This window comes from Nuphar pumila, chromosome 5, assembly GCF_984573655.1.
Source record: "Nuphar pumila chromosome 5, dmNupPumi1.hap1.1, whole genome shotgun sequence".
NCBI classification, from domain to species: domain Eukaryota; kingdom Viridiplantae; phylum Streptophyta; class Magnoliopsida; order Nymphaeales; family Nymphaeaceae; genus Nuphar; species Nuphar pumila.
This window is the reverse complement of record NC_143253.1, coordinates 35,920,229-35,932,728: the sequence shown is the minus strand read 5'-3', so window position 1 is coordinate 35,932,728 and position 12,500 is coordinate 35,920,229. Positions and strand designations below refer to the sequence as shown.

Here is a 12,500-nt window from a genome sequence, read left to right as displayed (position 1 = left end):
TAGACAGGGTAACTTTTAGTCAAGTTACCCACATCCCAATTTTTCCCAAGCTCCACCTCAGTATAGCCAGCAACCTCTTCAGAAATTTACTTTCGATTAATCATTTCAGGAGAAACTTTTAGAAACATTTTCTGACATAAAGGCTAACCTCAATTCCCATACGCAGTCAATAGCCAAGCTAGAGACTCAAATGGGACAGTTGGCTGAGGCGTTAAGCAGGCGCATTAAGGAAAATTTACCTAGTCAGCCCCTCATCAATCCGAAAGGTAAGCAACACATGCACCATGGCTTGCATTTGACAGAGGATCATTAAGAGCAAGCGAAGGCTGTGATAACCCTTCAGAGTGGGAAGAAGTTTCACCCACCTAGGATGATGACTGAAGAAACCAGTGAACCACCCAAAGAGCAGTCAAGTTTTCCTACCAAGACCAAGGAGAGTAGCCAAGGCACATTGCATGAACCATCACCTTCTTACATCCCTAGAGCACCTTTCCACCAGACCTTAGAGAAGCTCATTTCTTTTCCCAAGCAAGGAGTGAAGATGAATGAAATGCTTGAACTATTTAAGAAAGTAAACATAAACCTCCCATTGCTTGATGTAATTCAGCAAGTTCCAGCTTATGCAAAGTTTCTTAAATAACTTTGCACCCAAAAGAGGAAGTCAAGGTCTAATACTCCCAAGCGAGTATATTTGATAGAGCAGGTGAGTTTGGTGCTCTTGCACCAGACACCACTGAAACTTAAGGACCCAGGGGAACCCATCATTTCATGTGTCATAGAAAATATTACTATCAAGCGTGCATTGCTCGATCTTGGGGCAAGTATTAATATCTTGTCGAGTTTCTTTTATGACAAATTTGGGCTTAAAGATATCAAGCATACACCTATGACCTTATAATTTGCTAATAGATTTGTCAAGATCCCGCGAGGGGTTCTTGAAGATGTATTGGTCAAGGTGGAGGACTTTTTTTTTCGTTGACTTCACCATTTTAGACATGGAAGGTGTAGATAACATTTGGTAGACACCCATAATTTTGGGTCGACCTTTCTTGGCAACAACTAATGTGTGCGTTAACTATTGCACTGGAGCCATGGATATATCTTTTGGCAACAAGAAGATATGATTAAACATCTTCAATGATGCCATGGGACCTGCAGGCAGTGATGCTTATTTCCAGGTTGACATGGTCAAAGATATGGTTGAAGCGGAGCCTATATGGATGTCAGTAGACCATCCTCATGAGAAGGAGGATGTTTCTTGTTCAGAAGATGAGTCAGATAATGATACTGTGATGGTGGTCTCATCAGGCGAGAGGAGAGTTGCCTGGACCTTTGAGCCCCTCCTTGATTTGGCAGAGTTACCTGTTGAACCCTCTATTGAGTGTCCGCCCATACTTGAATTGAAGCCCTTACCGGCCACTTTCAAGCATACCTTTTTAGGTGATGGCCAGACACTTCCCGTTACTATTGCTTCTAACCTAACAAGCGATCAGGAAAATTAGTTGATTCAGGTCCTACAAGAGCATAAAATGACAATAGGGTGGTCAGTAGCATATTTGAAAGGGATTGATCTTTCATTGTGCATGCACTGAATCATCATAGATGAGGGTGAGAAACCCTCTAGGAAAATGCAAAGAAGGTTAAATCCCAATATGCAAGAAGTTGTAAAAAAGGAAGTGGTAAAATGGTTAGATGCTGGGATCATATATCTCATTTCTGATAGTCAATGGGTGAGTCTTACCCAGGTGGTGCCTAAGAAATTGGGGCTCACTGTGACTACGAATGATGATAGAGAGAGCATCCTCATGCGAACCACTACAGGGTGGTGAGTCTGTATTGACTATAAGCAATTAAACAATGCAACGAGAAAAGATCATTTTTCGTTGCCATTTATTGATCAAATTTTAGAGCGACTCACAGACCAAAGTTATTTCTATTTCCTGGATGGATATTCAGGATACAACCAAGTAGTCATTCACATAGATGATCAAAAGAAGACCACTTTCACATGCCCTTATGGCACCTTTGCATTTAGGCGAATGTCGTTTGGGCTATGCAATGCTCTAACAACCTTTCAAAGGTGTATGATGACTATCTTCTCTGATATGGTTGATGATGTCATAGAAATTTTCGTGAATGACTTCTTGGTTTATGGCTTCGCTTTTGAGAATTGTCTCCAAAAGTTGACTAAAGTGCTTAAAAGATGCATGGAGACAAACCTAGTGTTGAGTTGGGGAAAGAGTCACTTCATGGTGAAACAAGGAATAGTGTTGGGCCATATTGTGTTTCGAAAAGGCATTGAGGTAGATAGGGCGAAGGTGGATACCATTAAAAAACTTATTCCACCTACCTCAGTCTGCTAGATTCGTTCATTCTTAGGGCATGCTGGATTTTATAGGAGAATCATTAAAGATTTCAGCAAGATCTCTCATTCCTTATGTGCGTTACTCTCTAAGGAGACTCCCTTTTATTTCAGCCCTGATTGCATGCAAGCTTTCCTTAAGCTTAAGGAAGCTTTGATTTCAGCCCCTATTTTGATATCTTCTGATTAGGCATTCCCTTTTGAGATTATGTGTGACGCCTCAAATTTTGCAGTGGGAGCCATTCTCGGTCAAAGAATTGATTAAAAGCTATATGTGATCTATTACGTTAGTAGAACCATATGTGATCATTGCAAAAATTTTCTTTTTCCTTTTTCTCTCTTTTCTCTTCTTTTTCCTTTTTTCCTTTTTCCCTTTTTCCCTTTTTGAAAAGGAAAAAGAAAGAAAGAAGAGAAAAGAGAAAGAAATAAAGAAAGAAAAGAAACCCTTTTGCAAGGTCTCACTTGATCTTTATTTGAAAAATTAACTCGCCTCCATTTTTGAAAATTTGCGAAAAAGATGGAGAGACGGAATTCGCTCATCGGTATAAGGTTCAACTGTTCTTAGAGCCTTTACTAGAGGTAATTGAACCAAGGATTGAATCAATGTCTTTTGCTTTGCATAAATTTGTCTAAATGATTATTCTGAAATCCTAAATGCACAAAGAATCATGCTTGTGTAATGAAAATGCAAAAGATGTATGCTTTTGAGAAGTGCTTCAGAATTTTTGGAATTTTTTCAAGTGAATTTGAAATAAGTTTTGAAAATACCCTTGAAGAAGAGGTTCAAAAGTTGAACTTGATTTTGGAAAACTGATATTTAAATCTAACTTTAGAATTTGAAGTGAATTTGAGATTTCGAAGAGAAGGTTTAAAATTATGATGTTGAAATCATATCTGAGATCCAAGATCTGAAATAGATTTGAATTTTGATTTGTAGAAGGAAGATTTGAAATTGAAAGTGAAATTTGGAAAAGAATGAAATTTGAGGAAGAAAGACTGGATTTAGAGCTCTGAATTCGATAAATTTGAATTTGAGATTGAAATAGAGTATTGAATTTTAAAGTTTTAGACTTTGAAGTCTAAGTGAAATTTGACTTTGGATTTTGGAATTCAAAATCGATTTTGGAATTCAAAATCGATTTTGGAATTGGAAATTTAGAATGGAATTTCAAAGTTGAATTGAACTTTGAAATTGGAATATCGAATTGATTTTGGAATTTCACCTGGTATATGAAATCATAATTGAATTTGAAGATTGATTTAGAGATTCAAAGTGAATCTCAAAATTTGATTTTGAATCTCAAAATGAATTTCAAAGCTCTGATTTAAAGTTGAATTAAAACTCAGGATTTGAAATAGAATTCGAAAATTTGAAATGAAAATAAAGAATTTGGAATGAAATTTGGAATTTAAAATGTGAAATTCAGAAATGAGAATTGAAAGTTGGAATTTGAAAATAAGATAGAATTGAGAAAGATGAATTTTGAATTTGTAAATAGGAGTTGAAAATGATTTTGAATTTAGAAATGAGAAAATTTATCTCAAAAATCACTTGGAATTTGGAAAATGATTTAAAATGATTTAAGAAAGAATGCAATTCTATCCTAAATGATGAATGCTTTGAAATTTATTTAAAGATTGGAATTTAAAAGCATATTTCATTCTTTAATAGAATTAAAATAAGATTAAATCATAATACATTCATGACTATAGGCACAAATATATTATAATATATTCTATATTTAAATTCTAATAAAGAATAAAATAAATTTTGTGCCTTTATAGGATTTAAAATGAAATTAACTTTTAATATATTCATGACTATGGCCACAAATATATCTTAAGTTAATTCACATATTAAATTCTGATAAAGGAAGAAAAGAATATTTCAGAAAAATATGATGAAAATCAAGAGAGACCTGAGTGAAGGTCAAATGTTATTCCATAAAAGATAAAAATCTTAAGTATTGTTCACATTTTGACTATGGCCATAAATGTGAATAATTTATTTAGAATTATTTACCTCTTATTAGAAAGGTGCATGTGTCATTCGTGTTTCACCATTTATGGATTTTTGAAATAAAGATAAAAAGTAAAATAAGATGAAACAAGCAATTATGAGAATTATATGCTCATACAATTTATTCTAAACTGAAAAGATAAAATTTTCATTAATATCTAATTATTACAACTTTGAATTGAATTTGAAATATAAAAAATCTCTAATCTAAGAAAGAAAATCTAAATTTTCCATGTATTCCTGCAAAACTGAGTTAGCACAAGATAACAGACAAATATAGAAAGAAATTGCAAATATCATATTGAATCTAGAATGCAAATGATGAAATGCTTATGCATATGCTTTATGCTAATGAAAATTCAATGCATCATGTCTAATGAGAAAACATATATTGGGATGCATATATAATGCACTAAACTAATGAGAAAATGGATATTAAAATGCATATGTAATATCCTAAGCTAATGAGAAAATGGATATTGAAATGCATATGTGATGTGCTATACTAATGAGAAGATGCATGTTAGAATGCATATGTGATGCACTGCATTAATGAGAAAGTGCCTATTCGAATGCACACATGATGCACTACACTAATGAAAAAAATGCTTGTTAGAATGCATATGTGATGCACATCTTGTATATGAGGAAGAAAAGAAGGTGCATGACTTGCAAGTGGTTCAGCAATTTATAGAGTTACAATAGGTGTAACGACAAAGTTTGTTGATATATTGGATCCATATCCATTCGACACCATGAAAAGGGGTGGCAAACTGTTTGTCTTGATTTTTATCAATGGAAACATTTGTATCTTTAATCTTTGATTTCTCGGCATAAGGAACTGGTCTTCTCAAAGAAATAACAGTGTTTTTACTACCATCAATTATACCAGCTGTTAGATTGGCAATGTAAGGAAACTGATTGCTTTCATTGGTCTCAATTTAGATGCCACAAATGATACAACTTGTACTTTATTGGGAGCAGGAGGTGGAGCTCCAATACTAGTTTGACTATCGACTGATGATTGAGAGGCGACTTTTGCAGAAGCTTGTGCAATAGCAGTTGATAATGGATGAGGTGTGTGAAGGAGTGATGGGTTGTGCGAATGAAGGTGGGTGTTGGAAGTGTAACAATGAACAACATATGAAAAAGTGTTGCATAGGTATGAAGTGAGTGTAGGGGTGCATGTAGTGTTGTTGGTTGTAGGTGGTGGAGAAGGTGGCTAACAGGTAATGCTGTGTATAGAGTGTAGTGAAGAGATATTGCAAGTGATGAGGTGGTGTATAGGGAAATGGAAGTGCTGGTGGTAAAGTGTTGCATTGTATAATAACGGATGATGTGACAGCTATATTTGCAGCGACAATATTAGCATTTTCACAGTGATGAGAATGTACAACAGGTGGGTGTAGGGAATGGGCCCATTCAGATGGTTAACACTAACATTCAAGAAGAACAGTCAATCAAATCCAGATTCACTGAAAGCAAGAAAACCTGTGAGAAAGTGGTGGCTCAGGTCGATGTGAGTCAGCTTTTTGAGGGATGAAAGAGCAGATGGGAGAGCACCTGTGGGCTGGTTATCAGACAAGTTGAACTTCACTAGATTGAGGATGAGGGGTGCATGTTGAGAGCGTTGTGCATGTGTAGGGGACAGTGTAAGTAGTGAAATGCTTCCTCTATTCCCTAAATGTACTCTCTAGAGAGAATAAAAAGATCAAACCAATGACACAAACCTCTACTCACGAGCTGAAACTCACACAAATCTACCACCAGACTTGTCACTTGAAAACTCTTCCCGAACTCGAAGGTATGGGCCCACCATCTGAGAAAAATCATATGGATGGGATGAAACAGGTCTGAACCTACTTACTGACCTTATTTCCCCATCTTAAAAAAAACTTTGAATAGCCACACAAATCTCAGATTCCCAGAGAGTGCACTGAAATAAAATTTAGACAATGATGTCCCAGACCCCAGGTAGTGAATCAGTTCTCTAAAATTTTCAGAACATACGACTGATAAACCTTCCAATTTAAGAAGATTTTATGGTTATCAAGCAAGGGTAAATTGTGGATTACCCAATAGATCATGATAAATATAGGTAGCATCATAGAATAAATTACTTTCAATGGAATGTGCATGAACAAGCAATTCTAAAGAACCCAGAAAATTCTGATTCAAAGAAGCAACCAATCTGAGTTCTACTTACATACTCACTAGTGCTGACAAGGAACAACGCAAGACTTATACCCTAAATGTCATATTATATGACTACAGAAGGATTGCTTATTCCATGGAAATTTTATATCAGTAAGTAGCACTATTTCCAAAATAAAACATTACTGGAACTGCCAACGAGTATAAGAAATACATTTATCAGAAACTATTTTCACATGCTGGCTACTCCTTATGAAACAAAACAAAATAAGGTATATATAGCTCAAAGCCACTTAGAATTTTCATATAAATGGATCAAAAGACTGTGGCTAACAAGAAAGACCTCCTCTAAATATTGTGAATGGTTTAATTTTCTCTAATGATCAAGATGAAAACCAGAATTTGGAAGTCCCCATTTTAATCTTAGATGGTAAAAAATGCTTGAGGTTAGCACCCAAGTTGTAGGTAAAGTTTAAATCTTCTGAGTTTCCTGGCAACTTCCCATTAAGGTTCAAACACCATTGTCTAGTGGGAGATCCGATGCAACGCTGACTTAAGCGCTGATATGAAATATCATGTTATGTTGAATATTGGGCATTGTGATGCTAGCACAGAGGTATAACTAATGAAATGGTGGTATGATAGAGGATCAAGACTAAATACAGTGAAATGAACATGTAATACTAAAATGCATGAGTGATGAAAATGCAGATGTATCTAGTGAAGCTACAGTAATCTATAAAGAAGAAATGTTGTGATGGATAGGCAGATGCGTGAATGGTGAAAATACAGAGCATGCATAAGATAGGGGTGTGATGATATTAAACAGTAATGCAGCAGATGCCATTGATGCAGGATGCGGGGAATTGAAAAGGGGACCAAAACACACAACAACAATCAAGGTGAATCTAATGGAATTACAGGTAAAATATGGGAATAAATGAGAGACTACGATAGAGTAAACCCGATCTGATACTGGATTAGATCGGATATTGCTTGAGAAGGTCATCTCCGATTTTGATACAGTTGATGTAGATCGAAATAAAAAAATCAAAGCAAAAAAACTGATTAAAACAGAAGAAATGATTAAATCGACAAATTACAAAGATCTAAGAAAATGCCTAGAATGCAGAAATGGGGATGAACGTAATGATACGCTGGAATTGTGAGCCAACACCAATCAGATGGACCAAATGATAAAAAAAAAGATTCAGGGCAATTTTAGCAGAGTATGCCCCAATCAATTCATGTAGATGAACATGGAAGACATTTGTAGTCATGCGATGCAACAAGAATCAAAAGGAATAAAAGAAACAATGATGATGCAATGATGAACATTTCAGAAAATTATGAAAATAGCCACGAACAATCAGAAATATAATGAAGTCAGATGAATTTTGACGCTAAGGAATAAATATGATGCAAAGATGAGGTTGAATTAAAACAGGAAATAGCATACACAGGTGAAATGGCAACAAGAAACAACACATTGGAATGTAAAACACAAAAATAAAAGATAAAGAGAATGATATGATGGACTGCAAAGGAGTATTAAACCTAAAATAGCATAAACAGATATTTGCACCTACATAAACTGAAGAAATTTAACCAAAATAAATTATAAAAAAAAACAAAAAGCAAATGTTGGAATCGATCATTCCATTGATATTTCACATAGGTAGATCGATGTTGCTATAAGCAACTCGATGCTACCAAGGGTGCTTTAATGGGGGGATGAACAAGAAGAACTCAAAGAAAATTAGAAATAACAGATAGAAGAGGGGGTACTTACCGTGGCTGATGCTTCAGGATCGACCTTATTCAACTAATTTGGGAAGAAGACCAGGGAATAAAAGAAGAGAAAGAAGGAGAAAAGGAAGAAGGAGGAGAATGGGAAGAAAAAGGGAGAGAAGGGAGAAGAGAGATCGATAAGGGGAGACGGCTGGATACCTTGATCGAAGGTGGAGGGGTGAAGGGCGATGAAGGAATCGACTCCCTTGCGGTTGGTTTTATAAGAGAAAGCCATTAGGGATCTTTCAGAAATGGTCCCTCTTTATTTTAAAAATTTTCAAGAAGGTGACTCCTTTTGCAAAGTTTTTCTCAAAAAGTAGGTTAATTATAAAAAAATTTAAGAAAGAGGGTCAAGCCATTTTTCGAGATTTTTCTTTCAGGTTTCTGAAAGAAACGTCCTAAAATACGAGAGAAATATGAGGGTTTTAGGAAATGGGATCCAGATAAGGTTTTTTGGAGTATTTTTGTAAAAATATTTTTTTTGGAAATCGAGTTTTTTTACAAAAGAAGATTTTGTAAAAACACAAGGTTAAATTTCAGAAATTAGGTTTCAAAAATGAATCTGGATCTGATATTTTGAGAAAATATTGAGTTTGAATCTTGGATTGAGACTGGATTCAGATAAAATATCTAAGAAAATACAAAGAATTTGATTTTTTTTTTAATTTTTGAGAAACAGAAAATCTGGGCTCAGAATTGGATGCAGATATCAAATTTGGATCCGAGATTGGGTCAAATATGAAAATTGAATTTGGATTTCGGATCTTCAACCAGTAAATCCGAGAAATGACTGGAATTTGATCAGAAGTTGACCCAATTATTTAGAAGTTGGGAGCCAGGGGCAAAAAAAGAATTTTTGAATTTTTTAAAAAATTTGGGGTGTTCACACCGTATCTGATGCTCAGATGAATTATACTACCATAGAAAAAGAACTACTTGCTGTAGTTTTCGCATTAGAGAAGTTTTGATCATATATTTTGGGCTCTAAAGTAATCATCTACTCAGTTCATGCCACTTTGCAGTACTTGATGAGTAAGAAGGATACTAAACCGAGACTCATTCAGTGAATCGTGTTACTACAGGAGTTTGATCTCGAGATTTGAGACAAGAGTAAAAGTCAGAATGTAGTAGTAGATCATCTATCGAGATTGACAGTTTAGTCATCCCCTCAGTCAGGGCCAATTAATGACTCTTTCTCAGATGAGCAACTTTTGAGTGTTAGGTGTCTCCCATGGTTTGCCAAGATAGTCAACTATCTGGTGACAGGAGAATACCCTGCTCATTGAAGTAAAATAGAAAAAGATCATTTTATGGTGCAGATGAAGTATTACTTCTGGGAGGATCCAAAACTTTTTCGACTAGGTGCATACCAGATCATTAGGAGGTGTGTGCTTAAGGAGGAGGTTCATTCTATTTTGAACTTCTGTCATTCTTTAGCATGTGGAGGACATTTTTCAAGTAAAAAGACTGCAGCAAAGGTCTTGCAGTCTGAATTTTGGTGGCCCACATTACATAAGGATGCTTATAAATTTTGTCAGAAATGTTTGTGATGCCAGCAAATGGGGAACATATCCAAGAAGGATATGATGCCCTTGATCCCCATATTGATAATCTTTGATGTTTGGGGGATAGATTTCATGGGTCCCTTTCCACCCTCATTCAACTTTGTTTATATCCTTATTGGTGTGGATTATGTTCCTAAGTGGGTTGAGGCAATGGCAACTAGAACCAACGATCACAAAATAGTGCTTAAGTTCATTAAGCACAACATCTTTAGCTGGTTCGGTATACCACATGCCATCATTAGTGATAGAGGCAAACATTTTAAGAATGTACATGTTGCTTCTTTGCTAAAGAAGTATTATGTGCATCACAATATTGTCACCCCATATCACCCACAAATCAGCGGTCAGGTTGAGGTCTCCAATAGGGAGATCAAGAGGATCTTAGAAAAGTCAGTCAGACCAGACCACAAGGACTGGTCTCAACGTTTGGATGATGCTCTATGGGCATATAGGACCGCTTTTAAGACTCCTATTGGCATGTCACCTTATCGATTAGTTTTTGGAAAAGCATGCCACATTCTTGTTGAGCTAAAACATAAGGCTTATTGGGGCATCAAAGCGTTCAATTTTGATTTATCCCATACTGGTAAGGAACGCAAATTACAATTAAGTGAACTAGAAGAGTTGCGAAATGATGTATATGATAGTGCCAAAATCTATAAAGCACGAACTAAAGCTTTCCATGACAAGCATATCAATAGGAAGCAATTTGTGCCAGGACAAAAAGTTTGGCTATTCAATGCTAGATTTAAACTCTTTTCAGGAAAACTTAGGTCTAGATGAAATTGTCCATTTGAGGTTCACAAAGTTTTTTCACATAAAGCAGTCACTCTAGTGGACCCCAAAATGGGAGGGCATTTTAAGGTGAATGGGCACAGGTTGAATCCCTATATTTCAGATCTTGGTGAGGGACAGAACAAGGAGTCCATCGACCTCATAAACTTAGAGGATTGAGCACTATCTAACATCTGGCTGAAGACATAAAACTTAGCGCTTGGTGGGAGGCAGCCCACACTAGTATATATTTGTAGAGTTTTCTTTCTGTTTAGTTATTTGTTTATTTTATTCTGTTTGTTTCTGTGAGCATAAATGATATATATCATGCATACACACCAGGATAAATTATAGATTTAGGACAGACTAGAGCTTCACAACATTAGGCATCATTTTACTCTAAAACATCATAAGCATCATATCTTTCTTTTTTTATGTGTCCCTATGTCTTTTCAAGCATTCATGTAGTTTAATTCAAGTATGGGGTAGTGTCACTGAGGACAATGACATTTAAGCATAGGGGAAGGTATGATATTCATAAAAATTTCTATCTATGAATAAATTTTTTGAAAAACTCATAAAATTAGGCATTTTTAAAGCAAAAGTTTAACAATATATGATGATTTTTGCATCTCTTTATCATTTTGAAATGAATTTTAAGCCTCATGTGATTTTTTTTCTAAAATCAATTTAGATGAAAAGATTACTTATGTGGCATTTGAAGAAAATATTTGTTTATAACTGTAAAAATCTATTATAATTTGAATGAATACAAATGCATTGAGTTTTTGAAAAACAAGCACATGTTATCAAAGTAAAAAAAAAGTGCATACAAATAGTATTTTGACACTTCTAGCTATAGTGCACTTAAAAGTAAGGTTCAAGCACAAGTTGAAGTGCTTGTACTAATGTGATTGAATTCCTAATCATTGAGAACATACACGAGTTAAAGTGTTTGTACTCGAATAGGGCAGCTAGAATATCAAAAACCCTTTGTGCAATTATCAAATGAGGCCTTTTGGATTCGAGTAATTAAGTTCGAGGGGTGTTCTATACCTAGTGCCCTAAAGTCATCTGGTTTGGGAGCCATCGGCTCAAAGCTCGTTATAAGGATCCATTAGAAAGCCCGGTTACTAGAGACATTGCTTAAGCAGAGAGAAAAACTATATGTAACTATGAAAATCCAGAATGTAGTTACTCGAGTGACTAAGTCTGAGGGACACTCGGTGTCTAGTGCCCTAAGGTTGTTTAACCTAGGAGTCATTGGCCTAAAGCTCGTTATAGGAGTCATGAAATCTGAAAATTAACATAGTGCTCAATGGAAGAAAAATAAAATAAAAAGAGCTTAAAGAAAAGAAAAACACTCATTGAATTTTTTTACAAAATAGTGCAAGAGTATTTATGTAATGATAAATGGAGTATGAAAAGAGTAAGCAAGTTTTTCTAAAAATAAAACATAGTTAATATAGAAATCTCAAAATAGAAGAATTTTTTTCTACTGTGGAGGCATTGAGGATTCAATAAATAAAAAAGAATGTGAATATTTGAAATATATTTGTTAAAAAGAGTTTTTTACTTGCTTGATATTTGAGAAAATTGTGAAAAATATGCATGACACAGATGTTTGTGGGTATCATCATTAAAAACTCTCACGAGACCATACTCATCCACTAGGGCAACCCAGGGGTTTAAAGGGCTTGTTGTTTATGCTAAATGCAACCGTAATTCCTACAAAAGTGAGTTAAGATTTTTTTTTGTTGCATTTTATGAAGAGAGTTTTCACCTTAGTTTGGGATTAGTGTTAGATCAAGGACTAGCAAACAATAAGCATGGG

The 12,500-nt window shown here is 35.1% G+C and overlaps 1 pseudogene; it reads left to right on the top strand.

Moving 5' to 3' along the window:
• Positions 1-373: 373 nt before the first annotated feature.
• On the top strand, positions 374-10,846 carry LOC149837367 (uncharacterized; annotated as a pseudogene).
• Positions 10,847-12,500: the final 1,654 nt, after the last annotated feature.